General features: G+C 49.7%; 4 long non-coding RNA genes across 6 annotated transcripts; all 4 read left to right on the plus strand.

The window, feature by feature from the left end:
- Positions 1-1,932: 1,932 nt before the first annotated feature.
- Positions 1,933-3,699, plus strand: LOC143693157 (uncharacterized). The gene is made up of 5 exons (XR_013180664.1): positions 1,933-2,139; positions 2,214-2,255; positions 2,354-2,528; positions 2,612-2,692; positions 2,770-3,699. It is a non-coding gene; the product is annotated as an uncharacterized LOC143693157 (long non-coding RNA).
- Positions 3,700-3,891: 192 nt separating this feature from the next.
- Positions 3,892-5,536, plus strand: LOC143693159 (uncharacterized). Its single transcript, XR_013180666.1, has 4 exons — positions 3,892-3,965; positions 4,053-4,217; positions 4,301-4,382; positions 4,460-5,536. It is a non-coding gene; the product is annotated as an uncharacterized LOC143693159 (long non-coding RNA).
- A 91-nt stretch (positions 5,537-5,627) lies between these two features.
- LOC143693158 (uncharacterized) lies at positions 5,628-8,117 on the plus strand. The gene is made up of 5 exons (XR_013180665.1): positions 5,628-5,671; positions 5,754-5,867; positions 5,951-6,031; positions 6,109-7,209; positions 7,287-8,117. It is a non-coding gene; the product is annotated as an uncharacterized LOC143693158 (long non-coding RNA).
- A 16-nt stretch (positions 8,118-8,133) lies between these two features.
- On the plus strand, positions 8,134-11,112 carry LOC143693160 (uncharacterized). Of its 3 annotated transcripts, none has more exons than XR_013180669.1 (6): positions 8,134-8,481; positions 8,576-8,619; positions 8,721-8,764; positions 8,846-8,886; positions 8,968-9,346; positions 10,504-11,112. It is a non-coding gene; the product is annotated as an uncharacterized LOC143693160 (long non-coding RNA). The 3 variants fall into 3 exon arrangements; XR_013180668.1 differs by having other exon boundaries at positions 8,134-8,363; positions 8,440-8,481; positions 8,968-11,110; XR_013180667.1 differs by having other exon boundaries at positions 8,968-11,110.
- The last annotated feature ends 1,555 nt before the right edge of the window (positions 11,113-12,667 follow it).

Below are 12,667 nucleotides of genomic sequence, written 5' to 3' on the forward strand. Positions count from 1 at the left end.
TAAGGAGAATAAATTAAAGGGCAGAAGCTATTTATTTGCTATTGTATTAGTTTCAGTAGAGGTAACTGCCCCATTTCCTCTGTTTAAGGGGTGCACTGGAAGGAAGCTCTGCCTTTTTCAGCATTTTAAGGGTTTAAAACTACATTTCACGGCCCTTCTTTCTGTGCCATAGGACCAAGTATCTCAGAGCAGGGTGAGCCTGGCATACACTTAACCCTTACACTGCCTGGGAAGCTTTTATTTTTCTTATTTTTACTTATAATGTAGATAGGCCTAATTAGAGGTCCCAAGGAGACTTAGACTATTCATATCATAAGCATTCTTTTCCACCCAGCATAGTCATACATGAAGTACTACTTAGTAGCCACTAAGGAATAATTATGTAAGTTAACAGCAAATTGCCCAATTTATCTAGTTATGCTGCCTAAACAGAAACTTTTATTTCTTATCAGTTTCCTGCCCTTTTACTCCAAGTAGTTGTTGCAAAAAAAGAAAGCACTGTTATTTTTCTGAAGAGTTTTCTTCTATAACAAGCCCTTTACTCCCCTTGACTTCAAGTCAGAGGAGCCAAACAGCAGCAGCTGCTCTGAGGGTTTTTATACCCGGTGGGATCAGCCCCCTCCCTTTTCCCGGGTGCCACGGGAACGAGAGGCGGGCACCATCAGGGGTATATTAACCCCAGCCTTTGCTCAGGGCCTTCATTCCCCCTCTGGGAGGTGCTGGGATAAAAGCTCTCCTCTCATTTCAGTCAAGAGGCTCTTTCAGCTTATTTCAGCTTGTTTTCAGCAGGTGTTTCTGGGTATCTAAAGCAACAGAGGCTTTGAAGATACTGTGAAGAAAACAGCATAGAATACAGGGCGTATTTAAGTTCATGATTTTGGGTTTTGTGTTTAGGGGTGGTGAAGTGCATTTGTAATTTCTGGTTTTGTTCTGATTTTGTTTTGTATTTTTTTTTTTAGGAGGAGTGCAGCTTCCAGAGGCTCCAGGTTGTGTTAATTACAACACTTTTTTCAGCAGATTCGTTGTGTCACAGGAGGGATCTGCCCAGCGTCCAAGATGATGTTTGAGATTGAGGCTTCAGGTGAGTTGAGGATTGTGACTAGGAGAGGGAGGCTGAGCAGGTATCCAGTTAGGAGTTATTGTTGGGGGGGTGGTTTTGAAGGCAGCAGGGTGAGAAAGGGTGTTTATTTGAGCCCCCCACCCAAGGCCTTTTAGAAGCCGAGCAGAGGCATTCCCACGTCTTACAGCACACAAGGTCATCCACTGCACTCACAGGAATGCCATTTAACTTTGCCTTTCTCTAACCCAGGTGTCACTCACAATAATGGCCATAGCCTTGAAATCAGGATGAAGCAGGAGCCTGAAGGAGCCAGGCACACTCAGGAGAGGGCAAGTAGCTGACTTGCTGGGATTTGGCCCACATACCTCTGTACTCATACTTTGGTTTTGTTTTTCTTTATTGTAGCTGACCGAGAGGCTAACAGGCGATCACGGGGCCCTCCGAGGCAGACTCATTTCAGGCGCAACGTGGATCCACATCACCGATCATCCAAAAGATAAGTCAGGGCCACGGCCTGGAGATGGGATGATGGGAGAGTAGTGGGTTGGGAGTTCCTGGGACAGATTTAAAAATTAGCAGAGGGAAAAGCAATCTTCTCCAAGGGGCCTCTTAGGACATCTAAAGGGAGAGGCTCTACTTTTGACGGCAGCTTTCAGGCAGGCAGCGCAGAACAGTTCCGGTCCACGTCGTGTTGTCCGGTGTACCATGTTACCTAGCGTGTCTTTGGGGTCCCTTTTGCCTTTTCCCCTCGAGACCCTCACCACAAGCATAATGTGTTGTTTGTTGTCCCCCTGTTTGTCACGTTCCGTGTCATGGGTGTCTGCACATATTTGTGCCGGAGCTGCTCTGCCCTGCCCTGCCGCATAGCCTGCTGCAACAGGACAAGTCCCATGGACTTGCAGTTTGTGGGGTGTTGCCAGACTCTAGATGATATTCCTAGATAGACAGAAGATATTTGGAGCTGTGAAGTTATCCCACAGCCCTTTGACTTTTGTCCTCACTTTCTTTCAGACGCAGAAGGATAAAATCCAGGGAAAAATCCATCCACCCATCCTGAGTGAGGAGGTTCCCCCGAGCAGGTCAGTCACCGTTTGTCTCTGCAGGGGGAGTGTAAAGTGTGACTTTGTTACAGCACTGTTCTTTTTCTTTTCAGGAGGTAAAGCTGGATATCAGCAGTCAAGATGAGGTGGGCAAGGTGAGCATTGAGTAGCGTACAGAAGCAGTTAGTTGTTATTGCTCCAGTCTCACTTTCCGGTGCAACTCTAAGCATCCGTTCCTGTTTCTGCGCTTTAGGCAATCCACTCGGAGTACGCCGAGCCCCAGTCACCAACCGGCAGACGCACCGGGTGTGCCGCTCTCTCGAGCCCTGCGGAAGAATCATGGGACTCGTTGATGAAGCCTCTGCCTTTTCTATATAAAGGTGTCACCAGGGTAGCCTTGGGCACGGGCCGAGGAGTCAGGAGTCACGGTGAGTCGGGGAAGTAGGGAGGAGGAGCTAGGGTCCACTCAGGTTTCAGCAATGCCACATGACCTCGTCTCCTTTTAACCCAGGCTTACCCCGTGACAATGGCATCAACCTCGGAGCGCAGCCGAAGGGTGCGGCCCCAGGAGCCAGGCATTCTTAGGAGAACGGTGAGTAGCAGAATTGTTGGGTTTTGGCCAGTGTGCTGCAAACATCATGCATTGATATTTGGATTTCTTTCATGTAGTTGACTAAGAAACAACAGGGAGTTGTTGAACAACAGTGCCAGCAGGAACTTCCCAGATGTTGAGGCTGCCTTCTTTTGCACCTGACACGGATAGGCATCCCCAGATGTCCGAGAGATAAGTAGAGGGCTACAACCCACAGAGGGGATGAAAGCGGGGCGCAGGGTAGGGACCCACCGGGAGGGGTTTTTGAGTCTTCTTTGGAGATGGGGGTGTCCATGAAGCGGACACCTTAGGCCCCATAAAAGGAAAGCCTGACTTTTCATCACAGCGCTGAGGTGTGCAGGGCAGAGCAGTCCCGGTGTGTATCGTGTCCCTTGTCTTTTGTGTATTATGTGTTGTTTGCATATGTCATGTCTTTTACCTTAGGCCTTGGTGGGGCCTGTCAGAAACCCTGGCATCATTGTTAGCATCTGTGATCTCTGCATTCCTTGGCCTGGCACCCATGCCATAGAACTTTTGACTCGGGAGCTCAGACAGGCATCAGACTCTCTTGTCTCTTTAGAAGCATCCGGTCAGCTGTCTTTTCAGGTCTTGTTCTGAGCTGTATGGACAGCTATGTCCCGCCAGGATCCATTATGGCGGACTAGGACGCGAAAGAACATGAGGGCAGGTAGAGGCTTCTGGCTGTATGATTCTTGGGCATCCATCTTTGCAGTTCTTGGAATAAATCATTCAGTTAGCATCTTCTTCCTCCAGGTTTCTCTGAGCCTCATCAGCTCACCATCGGTCTCACCTCGGTCATCTCCTTTTGCATCTTCTCAGTCCTCGCAGCCATTTTCCTTGCCAGGAGATTTCTGTCCGTGTCGTGTTCCCGTTGTTTGTCACGTCCTGTCCCGTGTCACGGGTGTCAGCACACACATTTGTGCCGGAGCTGCTCTGCCCTGCCACATAGCCTGGTGCAATAGGAGAAGTCCCGGGGACTTGAAGTTTGTAATGTGGGGTGTAGTTGGACTCTAGATGGACACAAGATATCTGGAGCTCTTAAGTTATCCTGCAACAGTTTGACTCTTGTCCTAACCTTTTTTCAGATTCAGATGGATTAAACGTGTGCCAGAGGGCCCCATCCCGGGTGAGGGGTTTCCCCCGAGCAGGTGAGGCACCATTTGTCTCTGCAGCAGAAGTGTATGTGGTGACTCTGTTACAGCTCTGTTCTTTCTTTCTTTTTAGGAACTAAGTCTGGATACCAGCAGTCAAGGTGAGCAGTGGAGAGAAGTAGCTGTTATTGCTCCAGTCTCAGTTTCTGGTGCTGCTCTAAGCTTCCATTCTCTTTTTTGTGCTTTAGGCAATCCACTTGGAGCCTGCCAAGCCCCCGTCACCAGCCGGCCGATGCACCGGGTTCCCTGCACGTGTGAGCCCTGCGGATGCATTACAGGACCTGGTGATGAAACCCTGAACTCTATTTAAAGGTGCCATCCAGGTGGCCTTCAGCAGCTGCCGAGGAGTTGCAGTGAGTAGGCGAAGTAGGGAGGAGGAGCCAGGTTCCACTCAGGTTTCAGCCATGCCAAATCACCTCCTCTCCTCTTAACCCAGGCACCCCCTGTGACGACAGCCTCGGTCTCCGAGCGTGCCCGAAGCGTGCGGCCCGAGCAGCTGAGCATTCTTAGGAGCATGGGTGAGTAGCAGACTTGTGGGGTTTTGGCCGATGGGCTGCCAAGATCGGGCACTGATGTTTGGTTTTCTTTAATACAGCTGTCTAAGAGACAACAGCCCGGTGCCAGCAGGACCTTCCCAGCTGACGAAGTGGCCTTTCTTCGCACCGGAGACCGGCATCCCCAGATGTCCGAGAGATAAGTAGAGGGCCACGACCCACAGAGGGAATGAAAGCAGGGTGCTGGTTTGGGAATTACTGGGAGGGGTTTTTGAGTCTGCTTTGGAGGTGGGGGGTGTCCATGAAGCGGCCCCTTAGGCCCCATAAAAGGAAAGCCTGACTTTTCATCACAGTGCTGAGGTGTGCAGGGCAGAGCAGTCCCGGTGTGTATTGTGTCCCTTGTCTTTTGTGTATTATGTGTTGTTTGCATATGTCATGTCTTTTACCTTAGGCCTTGGTGGGGCCTGTCAGAAACCCTGGCATCATTGTTAGCATCTGTGATCTCTGCATTCCTTGGCCTGGCACCCATGCCATAGAACTTTTGACTCGGGAGCTCAGACAGGCATCAGACTCTCTTGTCTCTTTAGAAGCATCCGGTCAGCTGTCTTTTCAGGTCTTGTTCTGAGCTGTATGGACAGCTATGTCCCGCCAGGATCCATTAAGGCAGACTTGGACTTGTAAGAACGTGAGGGCAGGTAGAGGCTTCTGACCGTAGGATTCTTGGGCATCCATCTTTGCAGTTCTTGGAATAAATCATTCAGTTAGCATCTTCTTCCTTCAGTGTTTTCTGAGCCTTGTCAGCTTGCCATCGGTCTCACCTCGGTCATCTCATTTGGCATCTTCTCAGTCCTTGCAGTCATCCTTCTTGCCCAGAGATTTCTGTCTGTGTTGTGTGCCCATTGTTTGTCACGTCCTGTCTGTCCCGTGTCACGGGTGTCAGCACACACATTTGTGCCGGAGCTGCTCTGCCCTGCCACATAGCCTGGTGTAATAGGAGAAGCCCCGGGGAGTTGAAGGTTGTAATGTGGGCTGTACTTGGACTCTAGATGCTATTCCTATATTGACCTAAGGTGTTTGTAGCTTTTGAGTTATCCTGCAGGTGTTTGACATATGTTCTAACTTTCTTTCAGGTGCAGATGCATTGCATCCATGGCAGAGCACCCCATCCCGGGTGAGGGGGTTCCCCATAGCAGGTCAGTCACCATTTGTCTGTGCAGGGGGAGTGTCAAGTGTGACCCTATTACAGCGCTGTTTTTGGTCTTTATTTTTAGGAAGTATAGCTGGATCCCAGCAGTCAAGTTCAAGAGAGCAAGGTGAGCAGTAGCCTTTCTTGTTGCTGAGGTCTGAATTCCAAGGGCGCAAGTCTAAGTCTCCATTCTCGTTTTTGTTCCTTAGGCAATCCACTCGGAGCACGCCAAGCTCCCATCCCCACCTGGCCGACGGACCGAATTTTTCACCCTGATGAGCCCTGTCTTCCGGGTAGCAGTCAGGAACCACCGAGGAGTTGCGGTGAGTCAGGGAAGTAGGGAGGAGGACCAAGGGTCCAGTCAGTTTTCAGCAATGCCACATCGCCTCCTGTCTTCTTAACCCAGGTGTACCCCACGACGACGGCGTTGGCCTCCGAGCGTTCCCGAAGCGTGCCACCTGAGGAGCCGGGCCTTCTTAGGAGAAGGGTGAGTAGCAGACTTGTGGGGTTTTGGCCGACGGGCTGCCAAGATCAGGCACTGATGTTTGGTTTTCTTTAATATAGCTGTCTAAGAGACACCAGCCCGGTGCCAGCAGGACCTTCCCAGCCGGCGAGGCGGCCTTTCTTCGCACCCAACACGGACCGGCATCCCCAGATGTCCGAGAGATAAGTAGAGGGCTCCGACCCACAGAGGGAATGAAAGCAAGGTGCTGGGTTGGGACTCCTGGGATCGGGGAGGGGAGGTCTTGAGTTGGCTCTGGAGATGAGAGTAGCCAAGAATTGGCCCCTTAGGCCCCCTAAAAGCAAAGTCTCACTTTGGATCACAGTGCTGAGGTGCACAGGGCAGAGCAGTCCCGGTGTGTATCGTGTCACTTGTCTACCGTGCGTTATGTCTTGGTTGGGTGTCTCATGTCTTTTATCTTAGCCCTTTGAGGGGCCTATCAGAAACCTCGGCAGTATTCTTAGCAGCCACGATCTCCACGTTTCTTTGGCCCGGCACCCAGGCCATAAAACTTTTGACTCGGGAGCTCAGACAGGCATCAGAATTGCAACTCTTTGTAAGCATCCAGTCAGATGTCTTTTCAGGTCTTGTTCTGAGCTGTATGGACAGCTGCACCCTGCAAGGTTCTGTTATGATGGATTAGGACTTGTAAGAATGTGGGGACAGGTAGAGGCTTCTGACCATAGGATTCTCGGGCATCCATCTTTGCAGTTCTTGGAATAAATAATTCAGTTAGCATCTTCTTCCTCCAGGGTTCTCTGAGCCTTATCAGCTCGCCATCGGTCTGTCTTACCTTGGTCATCTCATTTGGCATCTTCTCAGTCCTCGCAGTCATCCTTCTTGCCTAGAGATTTCTGTCTGTGTCTTGTGCCCATTGTTTGTCGTGTCCCGTGTCACGGGTGTCAGCACACACATTTGTGCCGGAGCTGCTCTGCCCTGCCGCATAGCCTAGTGTAATAGGAGAAGCCCCGGGGAGTTGAAAGTTGTAATGTGGGCTGTACTTGGACTCTAGATGATATTCCTAGGTTGACATAAGGTGTTTGCAGCTTTTGAGTTATCGTGCATGTGTTTGACATATGTTCTACCTTTCTTTCAGGTGCAGATGAATTACATCTGTGGCAGAGGGTTATGGTTACGAGGTGCCAGGCCTTCTTAGGAGAACGGTGAGTAGCAGACTTGTGTGGTTTTGGCCGATGTGGTGCCAAGGTCAGGCGCTGATGTTTGGTTTTCTTTAATATAGCTGTCTAAGAGACAACAGCCCGGTGACAGCACAACTTCCCAGCCGGCGAGGCGGCCTTTCTTCGCACCCGACACGGACCGGCATCCCCAGATGTCCGAGAGATAAGTAGAGGGCCACGACCCACAGAGGGGATGAAAGCGAGGTGCTGGGTCGGCACTCCTGGGATGGGGGAGGTTTTGAGTTGGCTATGGAGACGAGGGTAGCCAAGAAGTGGCCCCTTAGGCCCCCTAAAAGCAAAATCTCACTTTTGATCACCGTGCTGAGGTGAGCAGGGCAGAGCAGTCCCGGTGTGTATTGTGTCACTTGTCTGTTGTGCATTATGTCTTGTTTAGCTGTCTCATGTCTTTTATCTTAGCCCTTTGAGGGGCCTACCAGAAACCTTGGCACCAGTCTTAGCATCTGTGCTCTCAGCGTTCCTTGGCCTGGCACCCATGCCATAGAACTTTTGACTCGGGAGCTCAGACTCTCATCTCTTTTTATAAGCATCCAGTCAGCTGTTTTTTCAGGTCTTGTTCTGAGCTGTATGGACAGCTATACCCCGCCAGGATCCATTATGGCGGACTAGGACTTGTAAGAATGTGAGGGCAGGTACAGGCTTCTGGCCGTAGGATTCTTGGGCATCCATCTTTGCAGTTCTTGGAATAAATCATTCAGTTAGCATCTTTTACCTCCAGTGTTCTCTGAGCCTCATCAGCCCACCATCAGTTTCACCTCGGTCATCTCCTTTTGCATTCTCTCAGTCCTCACAGCCATTTTCCTTGCCAGGAGATTTCTGTCCATGTCGCGTCCCCGTCGTCTGTCACGTCCCGTGTCACGGGTGTCAGCACACACATTTGTGCTGGAGCTGCGCTGCCCTGCCGCGTAGCCCGGTGCAATAGGAGAAGTCCCGGGGACTTGAAGTTTGTAATGTGGGGTGTAGTTGGACTCTAGATGGGATTTGTAGATGGACACAAGATATCTGGAGCTCTTAAGTTATCCTGCAACAGTTTGACTCTTGTCCTAACCTTTTTTCAGATTCAGATGGATTAAATGTGTGCCAGAGGGCCCCATCCCGGGTGAGGGGTTTCCCCCAAGCAGGTGAGGCACTACTTGTTTCTGTAGAGGAAGCATAAATGGTGGCTGTTACAGCATTGTTCTTTGTCTCTCTTTTTAGGAAGTTAAAGCCGAGAGCAGCAGTCAAGGCCAAGTGGGCGAGGTGAGCATTGACTAGTGTACAGAAGCAATTGTTATTGCTGAGGTCTCAGTTTCTGGTGCAGCTTTAAGCATCTCTTTTTTTTTTTTAATTTTAGGTGGTCCGCTTGCAATCTATCCTAGCCGAGCATATCTGTGCCAGGTGGGTGCGAGCTTAAGGTATCGGTGTGGCATATTTGTCAGATTTGGGAGGTTGTGTTTTCACAGTATCTCAGCATGCTTTTCTGCTTTGTTACTTTGCAGGTGCTGTTGCTGCCCTAGGTACGCCAAGGAACAGAGGAGGGCAGGTGAGTCGGCGTTTAGGCAGGCTGACTCATAGGTGAATGTTATGAAGCAGCATGCTAAGCGTGTACCTTTTCTCTTTGCAGGTATCTTCTGGCCAGCCTCCGGAGTCAAATCAAGATTTGAGGTGAGCCGGGGGAGTGGTGCGGAGGAGTCCCGGGGATTACTGTTGTTGAGGGCAATAGTCACCTTTTCTGTTTTGTCTTAGGTACCCTGAGGAGGCTCTTACCCAAAGCTTAGAAACGGCAACACCGAAGCACACGCGGAGAACATCTCAACGTCCACGTGCGACCGAGGATGGATTTTGTCCGCTCCTCTTCCAAAAGCTAAGTGTCGGGGCCAGTGGTTTGGAGAAGGGGAAAAACCTTTACTATCACAGGGGGCAATTTCACGTCAGCTTAGCGGAGAGGTCTGTATCGGGACAGGCTCTCTGGAAGTAAAGGGAGAGGGTTTCTCCTCAGCCTCACCTGAGCCTTTGCCGGGCAGGGCAGTTCCAACCCATCTCCACGTTCTCGGGAACTTTGCGTCGTCCGCCTTCCTCGATTTGACGTCGTCACGGATCTTTCCCCCGAGGAGCTCGCCTTCAGGTCCGGAGCTACGGCCACGGTCACCCGGCAGTCGGCTTCCTTCTCTAGGCTCGCTGAGCCTCTCGAGCATCCTCTTAACTGCTTTGGCACTAACTTCTTTTAAGGAGTTATGTTTCATCATCACGTGCCATCATCATAGGGCTTTCTTTCCTTTGGCATCATTGGCCTCTGGCTCATCTTGCGCTACGAATCTCGGGTCCATAAGTTGAAAGTGCTAGGCAGTTTACTCGTGTCTCTGTTATGCCATCTGTGTCTATGTTGTGTCATCCGTGTTATGTAGTCTGTGTCTATTGTCTTCCGTGTCATAGGCCTTTGTTACATCTCGATGCTTTACAGGCACTATTTTGTGCCATATAGGCAGTATTTTACTCACATTCCTTCCCAGATATAGCTTATTCTAGCATCTTTACATTTTTACTCTTTGAGACAGGAAAGGATTACAAGATTTTCTCATCCATCTTCCTTCTCACTACCAGCTTTGGTAGTGGTTTTTTTTCCATGCCATTATCTTGGACTTCTAGAGGGAGCGTCTTACACCCTCCTCAAGTGACTGCAGTTGTTCTGTAGGTTCCATCTTCTCAAAGGCTATGGGGCCCAACAATTAATCTTCCACAGAGTTATCTCAAGTCTTGGCTTATATTGTGTGTACCTATGTTGGCTTGTATTGTGTGTAGCTATATTGCATGTACCTTTGTTGGCTTATATTGTATAGGCTTATATTGTATATACTTATATTGCGTGTACCTGTGTTGGCTTGTATTGTGTGTAGCTATATTGCATGTACCTTTGTTGGCTTATATTGTATAGGCTTATATTGTATATACTTATATTGCGTGTACCTGTGTTGGCTTGTATTGTATAGGCTTATATTGTATATACTTATATTGCGTGTACCTGTGTCGGCTTGTATTGTGTCTACTTACACTGTATGTACACTTGCACTGTATGCGTTTGCTTATATTCTATGTACTTATAATATACCACTTATGATTGGAGCTGCCCTGCCCTGGCATGTAGTCATAGTTAGGTAGAACAGTTGTAAAAACTTTACTGTTCATCTGTCTTTTATGGCATATTGGGTAGAAAATTTATTGGTCCAGAGTGGGGAAAATTCCTAGCTGTCAGCCACAAGTTGACCAATTCCTGTCGTCTCACAGGTCCTCGAGGCTACCGATTTCCCCAGAATCTACCATTCGACGTCAAGGAGTGGCAGCCAGAAGACGTGTCGAAGCACGTTCTTCAGCATCTCGAGTAAGGGCCATAGCGAGCCTGTAAGCAGGAAGAGTGTGTGAGAGCACATGACTGTGTGTGTCTGTGTCCACTCGTCTCTGTGTGTGTGAGCACATGCTGACTAGTTTTAACCTTGTGTATGTGACTTTTGCTTTTCAGGTTTTGTAATTCATTTTTAAATTTAGAATAAAAAATCCCCAGCGGGGGGGGTTTTTTTTTCCCCCCTGGCTGGGTTTTTTTTTCCTCGGTCTTGGTCGGTCTGAGAGGCGGCGTTCATCGCCAAAGTTTGGGCACAGACCATCCAGGGACCGGGGTTTTTGTCAGGCAGGAGGATTTTTTGGAGGCTCCTGGGAACCGCGTTCCCGAGGAGCGGCGCGAATGCGTGCCGGGGGTTAGCAGAGCAGTTGAGGTGTGAGTCAGTGTGGGTTTGTGTGTAAGCTGAAGGAGGTGTGTGTGTATGTGTGTGTATGTGTGTGTTGAAGGGTTGTAACCTTATATGACTTTTGCTTTTCAGGTTTTGTAATTCATTTTTAAATTTAGAATAAAAAATCCCCAGCCGGGGGGTTTTTTTTTTTTTTCCCCCCCGGCTGGGTTTTTTTTTCCCGGGTCCCGGTCGGTCTGTGAGGCAACATTCATCACCAAAGTTTGGGCGCAGACCGTCCAGGGACCGGGGTTTTCGTCAGGCAGGAGGATTTTTTTGGAGGCTCCCGGGAACCGCGTTCCCGAGGAGCGGCGCGAATGCGTGCCGGGGGTTAGCAGAGCAGTTGAGGTGTGAGTCAGTGTGGGTTTGTGTGTAAGCTGAAGGAGGTGTGTGTGTATGTGTGTGTTGAAGGGTTGTAACCTTATATGACTTTTGCTTTTCAGGTTTTGTAAATCATTTTTAAATTTAGAATAAAAAATCCCCAGCCGGGGGGTTTTTTTTTTTTCCCCCCCGGCTGGGTTTTTTTTTCCCGGGTCCCGGTCGGTCTGCGAGGCAACATTCATCACCAAAGTTTGGGCGCAGACCGTCCAGGGACCGGGGTTTTCGTCAGGCAGGAGGATTTTTTTGGAGGCTCCCGGGAACCCCGTTCCCGAGGAGCGGCGCGAATGCGTACCGGGGGTTAGCAGAGCAGTTGAGGTGTGAGTCAGTGTGGGTTTGTGTGTAAGCTGAAGGAGGTGTGTGTGTATGTGTGTGTTGAAGGGCTGTAACCTTATATGACTTTTGCTTTTCAGGTTTTGTAAATCATTTTTAAATTTAGAATAAAAAATCCCCAGCCGGGGGGTTTTTTTTTTTTTCCCCCCGGCTGGGTTTTTTTTTCCCGGGTCCCGGTCGGTCTGCGAGGCAACATTCATCACCAAAGTTTGGGCGCAGACCGTCCAGGGACCGGGGTTTTCGTCAGGCAGGAGGATTTTTTTGGAGGCTCCCGGGAACCGCGTTCCCGAGGAGCGGCGCGAATGCGTGCCGGGGGTTAGCAGAGCAGTTGAGGTGTGAGTCAGTGTGGGTTTGTGTGTAAGCTGAAGGAGGTGTGTGTGTGTGTGTGTGTTGAAGGGTTGTAACCTTATATGACTTTTGCTTTTCAGGTTTTTCAAATCATTTTTAAATTTAGAATAAAAAATCCCCAGCCGGGGGGTTTTTTTTTTTTTCCCCCCGGCTGGGTTTTTTTTTCCCGGGTCCCGGTCGGTCTGCGAGGCAACATTCATCACCAAAGTTTGGGCGCAGACCGTCCAGGGACCGGGGTTTTCGTCAGGCAGGAGGATTTTTTTGGAGGCTCCCGGGAACCGCGTTCCCGAGGAGCGGCGCGAATGCGTGCCGGGGGTTAGCAGAGCAGTTGAGGTGTGAGTCAGTGTGGGTTTGTGTGTAAGCTGAAGGAGGTGTGTGTGTATGTGTGTGTATGTGTGTGTTGAAGGGTTGTAACCTTATATGACTTTTGCTTTTCAGGTTTTGTAATTCATTTTTAAATTTAGAATAAAAAATCCCCAGCCGGGGGGTTTTTTTTTTTTTTCCCCCCCGGCTGGGTTTTTTTTTCCCGGGTCCCGGTCGGTCTGCGAGGCAACATTCATCACCAAAGTTTGGGCGCAGACCGTCCAGGGACCGGGGTTTTCGTCAGGCAG

Source organism: Agelaius phoeniceus, unplaced genomic scaffold, assembly GCF_051311805.1.
Source record: "Agelaius phoeniceus isolate bAgePho1 unplaced genomic scaffold, bAgePho1.hap1 Scaffold_342, whole genome shotgun sequence".
NCBI classification, from domain to species: Eukaryota; Metazoa; Chordata; class Aves; order Passeriformes; family Icteridae; genus Agelaius; species Agelaius phoeniceus.